Below are 12,819 nucleotides of genomic sequence, written 5' to 3'. Positions count from 1 at the left end.
TAAGTAATGTTGCCTAGCAACATAGGTGGCATGCTACTCTTATCAGGTTGCTAGGGAAACAGGGCTAGACAATTAACCAAAGGTCAAATTCTCATGCAGAAGGGAAAAATGTCTTGTTACTCCTCTACCAAACAGTATGCTAAGCAATTGTAAGATAGATGCTCCACCTAATTCCTATAACATACAGAGTAATTTCCTGTTAAAATATAGCCACTATCAACTCAGTTTTCCTTTCTTGCATAGTATTCATTCTTAGTGTTTAGCCGCTTGTGATTAATACACTGTTTGCAAATTTTCCTGAGGTACGTGTAAAAGTTGGAAAACCAGTCAAAACGGTCCCATCAAAATGTCATGTATCCTTCATGTACCTGTTGTATACAGGTATAGTATGACACACTATAGGAATATTATTGAATGGAAATTTCTGAGGATTTCATCAATCACACTTGGATGGGAACCTATGTCCATCTGGCAACCACAAAACACTAGGTTCTTACCAATAGTCTTGAAATTATTGCCTCTTATTGCTAAATAATATGGTGCTACTCTTGTCTGCTTCTGTGGCTCCTGGCAGATCAAGAGCTGAGGACAGTTGGTTACTTATGCAACAGTTGTCCAATAAATATGTATGGAGTACTTACTGTGTGCTAGGCACTAGGGGTCATCAGTGAATGAGCACAATCCCTGCCCTCAAGGGACCTGCAGCATAATCAGACAGACCAGCATTAAGCAGTTACAACATAGGGTGTTCAGAGTGACAGGGGCAAGGTCTGGGTTCTCTGAGAGCACTTCAGCGGAGCCTCAGGGAAGGCTTTCTTATCTAAGCTACTGTTATTGTGGTCCTTTCCATCTAATAAACTTCTAACTGCAGGCTACTGTTTGTAAGCAATTTAGACAGTTTCAGAAATTTCCTGCCTTTTCCCAGACATGGTGGCTTCCAATAATAACTATTTAAATTAGCTGTTTTATTCAGGCATATAAAAATTCTATAAGAATTTTAGGATACCCTAGTCTTTAGAAAATGTGCATCAAATGCTATGGTTTTCTTATTAAAACACATTCATAAACACATACACAAGGCAAATTAAATATTGTTCACTTTATTTAATATGTATTATATTATTTCTTTAAATTTATTCATTTTGTAAAAACTTTCAAAAATAAAAAAGTATACAACACTATCTTGAAATTACTTTTGCTAACTTCACTAACTGATTTTTAAAATATAAACTGGGCATGATTCAGGGAATTTGACAAGGTCAGTCTTATTTGAAACAGAAAATCACATATTTTAAAGCCAACAGCCCATATAATGTTATGGTATCTGAGTGAAAATGTATTTTAGGTATTTCTTGACTCAGTGGATTTTCATAAATCTGTTACAAAAACTAATTTTATTTGAAGTCCTGCAATAGTATGTAACAGTTACTAGTAAAACAGATTAGCCACTTTATAATCTAAAAATACCTAGAAGCAATGTCCTGGTTGTTAATGAAATATTTATCATGTTTGGGGGATTAAAATTAATTGTGTGCTCTCCCAAAAGCAGTGAGTAGACAGGCAGAAACTGTCCGAATCAACTGTTCTGGGGCTCCAGAGATCAGGGGAGTTCTGTGCAGCATCCAGGTACATGCAGGACAAAGAGACTGAGAAACCCTGGTCAGAGACTGTGAATAATTCTGACTGTGGCTCCTGGCACCCACCCCCCCACCCTCTAGGCAAACAGTGCTGGGTAGGTCCTGCTTGGCAGGCTGCTGTAGACAGGGACAGCCATGGCAGTCCTCTGCCCCGAGTACAGATGGGAACACAGCCAGTACTGATCCAGCTATTGGCTGGTGAGTTTAGACCACTGGATCCTGCTGTTCTAGTCTGACCCAGTCAGGCACTTTTGCACCATTATTTCCATCATGTCAGAGGGGGAGCTGGCAAAGGGCAAAAATAGCCTGCTGTCTTAGGGCTGAGGGGAATAGGTTGCTGAACTGTGTCATCAGCTGGGCAGGTGAGGAAAGTGCAAACTTGGGAAGTGGAAGGGGAAACAAAAAGGCTTTTTGGAGTCTTTCCTGAACCTTTCTCCAGGACCCTTTGGATCTGGTCTGTGCCCTCTTCCAGGTACCTGGCCCTGTTTTGGCTGGGAAATACTGATGAACCAACTGTCAAAGAAGAGCCTTAACACAAAACCCATTCAACACAAAATCCAAATGAGAGAGAAACTGACTTTCAGAATAAACTATCAAGATAATCAGATGCCCACATATCAGCAAAAAATTACAAGTCACACTAAGACACAGGAAGATATGGCTCAGACAAAAGAACAAATTAAAAAATCAGAGGAGATACAGAATTTGGAACAACTAATCAAAGATGTTCAAACAAATTTCCTAAATCAATTCAAGGAGATAGCTAAAGAGTTAAGATATTAAGAAGACACTGGGTGAGCATAAAGAAGAATCTGAAAGCATGCAAATGAAAACTAACCTTATAGGAATGAAAGGCACAAGAGAGGCATAAAACCACAGATTTGAAAAGGCAAAAAAAAGGTTCAGTGAGCTAAAAGACAAAACATCTGAATTCAAACAGACAAAAGAACAGATAGAGAAAAGAATGGAAAAATTTGAGCAGGGCCTCAGGGACATGATTGAAACATGAAGTGCACAAACATATCTGTCATGGGTGTCCCAGAAGGAGAAGAGAAGGGAAAAGGGGCAGAAAGAATACTTGAAATAATGGCTGAAAATTTCCCAACTCATAAAAGACATAAATGTGCATATCCAAGAAGGGCAACATACTCCAAACAGAATAAATCTGAATAGACTCACTCCAAGATACACACTAATCAGACTGTCAGATGCCAAAGAGAAAGAGAAAATTCTGAAAGCAGCAAGAGAAAAGCAATTTATCGCATTCAAGGGATGCCGAATAAGACTAAATATCAATTTCCCATCAGAAACCATGGAGGCAAGAAGGCAGTGGTAGGGTATATTTAACACACTGAAAGAAACATTGCTAGCTAAGAATTATGTATCTGGCAAAACTGTCCTTCAAAAATGAGGGAAAGTTTAAAATATTCACAGATAAACAGAAGCTAAGAGAGTTCATTAACAAGAAAATTGCCCTATAAAAAAACTAAGGGGAGTTCTGCAGGCTGAAAATAAAAGACAGGAGAGAGAGGCTTCGAGAAGAGTGTAGAAAGGAAGATTATCAGTAAGAGTAACTAAAAGGATAAAAAGAGAGGAAAAAAATAAAATATGACAAAAGCCAAAGGATAAAATGGTTGAAGTAAGTACTGCCTTTACAGTAATAACATTGAATGTTAATGGATTAAACTTCCCAATTAAAAGACACAGATTGGCAGAATAGATTAAAAAAAAAAAATCCATCTATATGTTGTTTACAAGAGACTCATTTTAGATTCAAAGATACAAATAAGTTGAAAGTGAAAGGCTGGAAAAAGATATTCACTCAAGCTGTAACCAAAAAAAGCTGGAGTAGCTATAATAATATCAGACAAAATAGACTTTAAATGCAAAAATGTTATAAGAAACAAAGAAGGACATTATATATTAATAAAAGGGGAAATTCACAAAGAAGAAATAACAACCACAAATATTTATGCATCTAACCAAGGTCCCCAAAGTACATGAGGCAAAAATTAAGGGAGTAATAGATGGCTCTACAATAATAGTTGGTGACTTCAATACACCACTCTCATTAATAGACAGAACATCTAAACAGAGAATCAATAAGAAAACAGAGAACCTAAATAATATGATAAATGAACTAGTCCTAACAGACATTTACAGAACACTGCACCCCCAAACAACAGGATATATATTCTTCTCAAGTGCTCATGGAACATTCTCAAGTTTAGGCCACATGTTAGGTCACAAAACAGATCTTAATAAATTTAAAAAACTGAAATTATACAAGGCACTTTTTCTGATCATAATGGAATGAAGCTGGAAATCAATAACAGGAGGATAACTGGAAAACTGACAAATATATGGAGGTTAAAGAACATACTTTTAAATAATCAGTGAGTCGAAGACATAGCAAGAGAAATGAGTAAATATCTCGACAAATGAAAACGAGAACACAACATGTCAAAACTCATGGGATGCAGCAGAGGCAGAGCTGAGAGGGAAATTTATTGTCTTAAATGCCTACATTAAACAGGAAGAAAGAGTGAAAGATCTAACTGAGCACCTGGAGGAAATAGAGAAAGGACAATAAACTAATCCCAAAGTGAGCAGAAGGAAAGAAATAACAAAGATTAGAGTGTAAATAAATGAAATTGAGAACAAAAAAATAGAATCAATAAAACCAAAAGTTGGTTCTCTAAAAAGATCAATAAAATTGACAAACTCTTAACTAGACTGACAAAGAGAAGAAGAGAAGATGCAAATAAAATCAGAAATGAGAGGGGGTCATTACTTCTGGCACCATGGAAATAAAAAGATCATAAGAGGATACTATGAACAACTGTATGCCAACCAATTAGAAAACTTAGATGAAATGGGCAATTTCCTAGAAACAGACAAACAACCTACAGTGACGAGAGAAGAAATAGTCCTCAACAAACCAATGATAAGAGGTTGAATTAGTCATCAAAAATCTCCCAACAAAGAAAGCCCAGGACCAGATGGCTTCACAGGTGAATTCTACCAATCATTCCAAGAATTAATACCAGTCCTCTTCAAACTCTTCCAAAAAACTGAAGAGGAGAGAACATTGCCTAGCACATTCTATGAAGTCAACATGACCCTATTACCAAAGTCAGATAAAGATTCTACAAGAAAATTAAATTACAGAACAATCTCTCTAATGAATATAGATGCAAAAATCCTCAACAAAATACTTGCAATTGAATCCACCACCATATTAAAAGAATTATAGGCCATGGTCGAGTGGGTTTTATCCCAGGTATGCAAGGGTGGTTCAACACAAGAAAATAAATTAAGGTAATATATAACATTAATAAATTGAAGGGGGGAAAAAAAACACATGAACATCTTGATCAACACAGAAAAGGCATTTGACAAAACCCAGCATCCTTTTTTGATAAGAACGCTTTGAAAGATAGGAATCAAAGGAAGCTTCCTCAACATGATAAAAGACATATGTGAAAAACCCACAGCTAACATTGTACTCAATGATGAAAGAGTGAAAACTTTCCCTCTAAGGTCGTCAACCAGACAAGGATGCCCACTGTCACCACTGTTATTCAACATTGTGATAGAAGTTCTAGCTAGAGCAATTAGGCAAGAAAAAGAAATAAAAGGCATCCAAATCAGAAAGGAAGATGCAAAACTTTCACTATTTGCAGATGACATGATCCTATATTTAGAAAGTCTTGAAAAATCTATGATAAAGCTACTAGGGCTAATAAACAAGTCCAACAAAGTGGCAGGATACAAGATCATCACGCAAAAATCAGTAGTGTTTCTACACACTAGTAATGAGCTATCCAGGGAGGAAATCAAGAAAAACATTCTATTTGCAAAAGCAACTTAAAAAATCAAATATCTAGGAATAAACTTAACTAGGAGATAAAGGACCTTTACACAGAAAATTACAAAACAATGCTTAAAGAAATCAAAGAAGACCTAAATAAATGGAAGGCATTCTGTGTTCATGGATTGGAAGACTAAATATCACTAAGACATTGACTCTACCCAAATTGATTTGCAGATTCAATGCAATCCCAATCAGCTTACTTTTCAGAAATGGGAAAGCTAATTATCAAATTTATTTGGAAGGTTAAGGGGCCCCAAATAGCCAAAAACATCTTGAAAAAGGAGAATGAAGTTGGAGGACTCACACTTCCTGACTTTAAAGAATATTACAAAGCTACAGTGCTCAAAACAGCATGGTACTGGGATTAAAAAAAGACATATTGATCAATGGAATTGAATTGGGAGTTCAGAAATAGAGCCTCACATCTATGGCCAATGATTCTGTACAAGGCTGCCAAGTCCCTTCTACTGGAATAGAATAGTCTCTTCAACAACTGGTGCTGGGATAACTGGCTATCCATATCCAAAAGAATGAAAGAGTACTCCTATCTCACAGCATATACAAAAATCAACTCAAAATGGATCAAAGACTTAAATATAAAAGACAGTACCATAAAACTCCTAGAAGAAAATGTAAAGAAACATCTTCAAAATCTTGTAGGCAGTGGTTTCTTAGAACTTACAACCAAAGCACAAAGCAATGAAAGGAAAACTATATATACATGCATTGAATATCTTTTTGTCCTTCAAAGGACTTTGTCAAGAAGATGAAAGGTAACCTACTCAATGGGAGAAAATATTTGGAAACCACATACCTGGTAAGAACTTGATATCCAGAATATAAAAGTAAGTCCTGCTTATGAGGAGTGACAATGTGATTGGGAAAACCATATGGACCACACGCCCTTTTGTCCAGTGTATGGCTGAATGAGTATAAACATGGGGGGAAAAAGGCATCCAGTGTTCTTTTTTACTTTAATTGTTCTTTTTCATGTTAATTTTTATTCTTATTATTTTTGTGTGTGTGGTAATGAAAATGTTCAAAAATTAATTTAGGTGATGAATGCACAACTATATAATGGTACTGTGAACAACTGAATGTATGCTTTGTATGACTGCATGGTATGTGAATATATCTCAATAAAAATGAATTAAAAAAAAAAGAAGTCCTACAACTCAATAAAAAGCAAACAACCCAATTTAAAAATGGCCAAAAGACATGAATAGATGTGTTCCCAAAGAGGAAATATAAATGGCCAAAAAGCACATAAAAAGATTCTCAACATTAGAAAAATGAAAATCAAAACTACAATGAGATATTTCACACCTATTAGAATGGCCACTGTTAAACAGAAAACTACAAGTGTTGAAGAAAATGTGGAAAAATAGGAACACTTATTCACTGTTGGTGGGGATGTAAATTGGTACAGCTGCTATGGAAGACAGCAGTTCCTCAGGAAGCTAACTATAGAATTGCCATATGACCCAGCAATCCTGCTGCTAGGTATATACCCAGAGGAACTGAAAGCAGGGATGTGAACAGACATTTGAACTCTGATGTTCATAGCGGCATTATTCACAATTACCAAAAGAAGGAAGCATCCTGAGTGTCCATCAACTGATGAATGGATAAACAAAATGTGGTATATACATTCGATGGAAAAATTATTCAGCTATAAGAAGGAATAGAGTCCTAATGCATGTGACAACATGGCTGAATCTGGAGGGCATTATGTTGAGTGAAATAAGCCAGACGCAAAAGGACAAATATGGTATGATCTCACTAATATGAACGTAGTGTAATGAGCAGACTCATGGAGTTATTATCTATATTATAGGTTACCAGAAGATAGAATGAGGATAGAGAATGGGGAACTGATGCTAATTTGTGCAAAATAAGTTAATAAGGTTGATTGTAAATGTTTGGAAGCGGATAGAGGTGATGGTACCATATTATCGTGTGTGTAAATAACAGCGCTGAATCGTATGTGTGATTGTGGTTGAAAGAGGAAGTTTAGGGTCATGTACATCGCTAGAGGAAAGCTCAAGGATGAAATGAAGGAAATAAGGGACGGTATAACACAGTGAACCCTGTTATGGATGATGAATGTGGTTAATAGTACAAGAATGTTCTTCCATGAATTAGAACAAATGTATGTCACAACTATAAGGTGTTAATAATAGGGTGATATATAGGGAAAAAATGCACCTAAAGCAAACTAGGGACTATAGTTAAACAGTAATATCTTAATGTTCTTCCATCAAATATAACAAAGGTACAACACCAAAGCTAAGTGTCAATAATGGGGGGGGGAGCGGAGTGTAAAAGGGGTACTGGGTTTTTCTTTTTGGAGCTATGAAAATGTTCTAAAATTGTGGTGATGTAAGCACAGTTCTGTGATTATACTATGAGCTACTGATTGTACATTTTGGATGGATTGTATGGTATGTGAATAAAATTGCATTAAAAACATTTTTAATTAGGGCCTGTGCCAGTTTGCATATATATTATGTCCCCCAGAAAAAGCCATATTCTTTAATGCAATTTTGTGGGGGCAGATTGATTACTCTTTTTTATTAGGGTGTGACATTTTGATTGGATGTTTCCATGGAGATGTGACCCACCCAACTGTGGGTAATACCTTTGATTAGATTATTTCCATGGACATATGGACCCTGCCCATTCAGGGTGGGTTTTGATTTCATCACTGGAGTCCTATAAAAGAGCTCACAGACAGAAGGACTTTAGAGCAGCTGAGAGAGACATTTTGGAGATGGCCGCTGAAAGTAGACTTTCACTGAAATTTTGGAGATGCTAGCGGAGTTTGCTCTGGAGAAGCCAAGAGAGGACAAAATGGCCCAAGAGCAACATTTTGAAGAACACACAGAAGTTGAGAGTGGAGCTGGAACACAACCCAGGATCAGCAGACACCAGCCACGTGCCTTCCCAGCCAAAAGGTTTTCCGGACACCATTGGCTTTCCTACAGTAAAGGTATACTCGTGTTGATGCCTTAATTTTGACATTTTCATGGCCTTCAGACTGTAAATTTGTAACCAAATAAACCCCCTTTATAAAAGCCAGTCCATTTCTGGTATTTTGCATAATGGCAGAATTAGAAAACTGGAACAGGGCCATTAAAGAATCAAATCATCTTTAGTTTAGTTAAATCAACCTGGAGGTAAACAGGAAATGTTCTCAAACTAAATTTTTATTTTGATGTATATAAAGTCAGATTGAGATCCCTAGTGACAAATTTAGAATAGGAAAATCCTCAGCCAGTTTCAAGAAAGTCTTCTGTTCCCTTATTGTTCATTTTGTCCTCAGAAACAAATGTAATTAACTATTTTCTGTATCTTCCAGATTTTAAATTGCTCTAAATTAGATAACTAATTAATTATCTAATTAGTTCAAGATGGTTAAAACCATTTCTTTACAATGAATGAAATAGAGAATTGAGGATTGATCCTCTCACATGAATGTTAATAATCTTTCATAATTTAAGTTTAACTTTTTTCTCAATGATATTATTTTACATGAAATTCTAATGAGGAATTTTATTTACAAGTTTTTAGTTAAGGAAAAACCACAAAATAAAAGGAAATATTAAATAGTGCTTGCTGAGGAAGTCACAGACAAAAGTTCAGCACCCATCTCCCAGCCCTCATCTACCCCTGCCCCTCTAGCCTGTCCCCCGTTCCCCACCCCCCTTTTCTATTTGTGTGCAGATGTTTCAGTCTGTTTCCACTGCACAGCCCCTGGGAAGGCCAGACCATACTTAAACCTAGAAACTGGGAATGAGCAGCTCCAGATGCTTACCAGGGCAGGCACTCTCAGCCGCAGGGCCCCTCCCCGCTGGGGTGTATAAATAATCAACACTCAAAACAGCAGAGAGTCCCTCCTCTCTGCAAGTGGGGCATGTGGAACTGCCATCCACCAACCTGACCGGAGCAGTGGGCCTCCCCAGGAGACCAGCCATGAGATGGGCTCTCTCTCCCAGCTCTTTTGGACCTTTTGTGCTATGTAAGTAATAAAGCGATCATTTGCTGGAAGTTCAGTTGTTCCTGAGCCTGTGTTCCCACAACACACCATGTAACAACTCGCTCCACAGTGCTCTAAACAGAAGAACTCTCCATCAAACATCTTTTTCCATCTCTCTGTCCCATGGTGTTAGGACCAGTTACTTCTTTGTATGAGGCAGTTTCTGGGCAGAATATCCCAAGTCTGTATATTTTAGATTCTGATTAAAGAGAACTGATAACTCCTTGACTAATGGGCAATGGAGTATGTATATATGAAAAAACTAATGTCAGACTACACAAAAACCAGAGGAGGTACAATCATTCTAAGCTCTGAGCTCTACAGCCACACACTTTCCAACAACCCTTGGAAGAAAAATAGATACTGATTTTATTTTTGGCTGCCAAGTTTCCAAGTGGATTAGTTCTTCTTACAAATGCATTTGTCAAAACTACTATTTTAAAAAAAGAGAAACCAAAGTTGGAAACACTCTTGACCATTAAAACAGTAGCAACTGACACCTTTTTAAAGGAGTGGGAAAATTCCTGCTTTTTGGATCTGAGCTGGTTTGGAACTATGCATTATCTTGTTTAAGCACTCACCCTCTTAATCCAACCCTTTAACTATTATCCAGATTTCTGAGGAAGAAGTTCATAAAAATATAATTGAAAATTTACAGTCTTTTTAAAGTAAATTACTATGCTATATTATCCTTATTTTCAGATCTTGTGTAAGTAATTTATTTTCTTGCTTGCTATTCACGTTCAAAAAAAAAGAAAATCTGAGCAGGTCAGTTAGTTGCCTTATAAGTACTGACTCCAGGGAGGTAAGGAAACTGGAAAAAGCCTAGGGTAGAAGTGGTAGCCCCAGAGAGGAACTGACAATTCCATATTAAGCTCAAATAGAAGAGTTTGGGGATGGGTTGGAGCATCTTGTTATAGAACAAGTTCTTATCCAAAGAGAATCAGGAAGATGACCAACCTCAGGAAACACACCTGGCAAGATCAAGTCAAGAAGGCAGGTCTGAACATCCTAGAGAGATACCAGGTAATCAAGAGACCCAAACAGGAAGATGAGCCTCCCCGTAAATTATATCCAGGAATGATAATTTTAGTCCAAATCTCTCATCTTATGATTAGGGCATGCGCTCATCTGAACCTATTATGTACCCCCAGAAAAGCCTTTGTTCATTTAATCCAATCCTAGGTGGGCAGAGTGGGAGGTCAGGGTCACTGCCCAGCACTTCTGTGAAAAGGACAAGCAGCATTGCAGAAGTGCCCTGGGGTGTGGTTTCTTCGAAGTTGGGGCTGTTCCTCCCAGGCTGGGTAGTGATGGCGGGGATTCCTCAAAGGGACCTTGAAGGCAGGAAAATTGACCTGTGTGTGCCATGGCCCAAGAGGGCTTTTGTAGCAAAAAGACTAAAGAAAGCACCCAACATGTTCTGAGACATGAGCTTTTATTATGGGGCTTACCTACAGGTTGGGAAGTCAAGTCACATTGCCCTGAATGCACGCGCTTTTCTGAATGGATTCAGGAGCTGCACTGAATGGCAGCCGGTTCAGAGCTCAACTTGAAGATACTCCACACTTTGGGGGGGGTGGGAGGGGGGGTGTTGAATAAGCTGGTTATAAGGGCTCCACATTCCAATGGGTATGAGAGCATAAGGCAGGAGGGAGGGTGTCTTGCAACATAAGAGGGATTGATTGTAATCAACAGGGAGGAGGGGAAGATTATAGATGGTCTTGTAGATAACAGTATCTCACGGAGTCTCAGGGAGGAGGTAGTTTCAGGTATAGATTACATTTAGCACCTGATTTTACAAGGAGACTAGGTCAAACCTTAACTGACCTAGGTCAAGCAAGCTGCTGTGTGCAGTCTTCAAGGCCCTTGGGGAATGCCTTGGGCCAGGGGTTCCCACAGTGTGTTTTATAGCAAGACAATCAAGGCAGACAGGGGAATTTTCAGGAGTACACGTGATGAACCCCCAGGAGCTCCCAGAATTAAAACTGGGGGAAAACTGCAAATTGGTTGTAGGGGGTTCCATTAGATAAGGAGCAAGAAACTATTAAGTTATTATTCGGGCTCCTATAGTCAGCATAGCAGGAGATGGAAGGCAGGGCCCGGAATATTAGTGCTTGCGCGGGTGGGGCGTCGGGTCTGCCTCTGACCGGCTCCCCGAGCCTACCTGCGGGTGGAGTTGCCGCGGTCCTCCCGGGCTCTGATTGGCTAGGACGCGGTAGGATGCGGAACCGGGAGCGCCACCCTCGGACGTTCCCAGCCGGGAGAGCAGTGGGACGCCAGAGGCGCAGGGCCAAGCGGGCGCCGTTTGCAGCCCGAGGCGAAGCGACGGAGGCCACCGGCTCCAAGGGGCTGGTGACGGTCACGAAGGAGACGTGGAAAGCTGGCGGCGGAGGACACGGCCTCGGGGCGGCGGCCGGGCTGTCGGCGGGGAGAAGCGGGCGGCGCCGGGGCGCACAGGCTCCGGGAGGTTGCCCTTGTCTGCGCCCGGCCGCGGCTCTCTGCCCGCCGGGCACCCCCGCGTGCGCGCCCGGGAGGGGATGCGGCACAATGGCCGCGCCGTCCCCGCCCGCGTCCGGCCGCCCCCGCCGAGCGCGGCGCCAGCCTCGCTGCTCCGCTGGGCCGCGGCGCGGGGAAAGGCGGGAAGGCGCGCGGAGCCTCCTGGTGGCGGCGACGGGTAGCTGGCGCGGGGACGGTGCCGGGCGTGTCTGCAGCCGTCGGGCGCCGCCGACTCCCCGAGGGTTGACGGCTGGCCAGGCACGGGCTGCGCGGCTGAGTGACGGGCGACCTGCCCAATGGGGCGGCGCAGGGCGCGGGCCAACTAATTTATAGGATTTTCCTCAATTTGATTTTGTCCGTTTCTCCTTGATTAGATTCAGGTTATGCATCTTTCGCAGAACTATATAAAAAAGGTGATGATGTGCTCTTCTCAATGCACGGTATCAAGTGGCACGCCACTTAAATTTATCAGTTTATTTCATTACTGATAATCACTTTGGTCACTAGATTGAAATGGTGTCTGCCAGACTTCTCTACTGTAAAGTTAACATTTTTCTTTTGTAATTAAAGAGTATTTTGTAGGGAGGTACTTTAAAACTGCATGAATCACCTCTTTCTTAACAAACCTTTTTTATTTTATTCATTTATTTTTATGTCAATATGGACTCATGGTTTCCTATTTTATTTATTGGGTTTATTCATCTGCTAACATCATTTATTTTAAATGCTTAACTTTTCCCAGATGTGGTCAGAGGAAGCCCAGTCACACT

General features: G+C 39.9%; 1 pseudogene; it reads right to left on the bottom strand.

The window, feature by feature from the left end:
- Window positions 1-640: 640 nt before the first annotated feature.
- LOC119514323 overlaps window positions 641-12,819 on the bottom strand; it is a 47,716-nt pseudogene continuing 35,537 nt past the window's right edge.

Source organism: Choloepus didactylus, chromosome 2 (genome assembly GCF_015220235.1).
Source record: "Choloepus didactylus isolate mChoDid1 chromosome 2, mChoDid1.pri, whole genome shotgun sequence".
NCBI classification, from domain to species: domain Eukaryota; kingdom Metazoa; phylum Chordata; class Mammalia; order Pilosa; family Megalonychidae; genus Choloepus; species Choloepus didactylus.
This window is presented reverse-complemented; position numbering and strand designations above follow the sequence as displayed.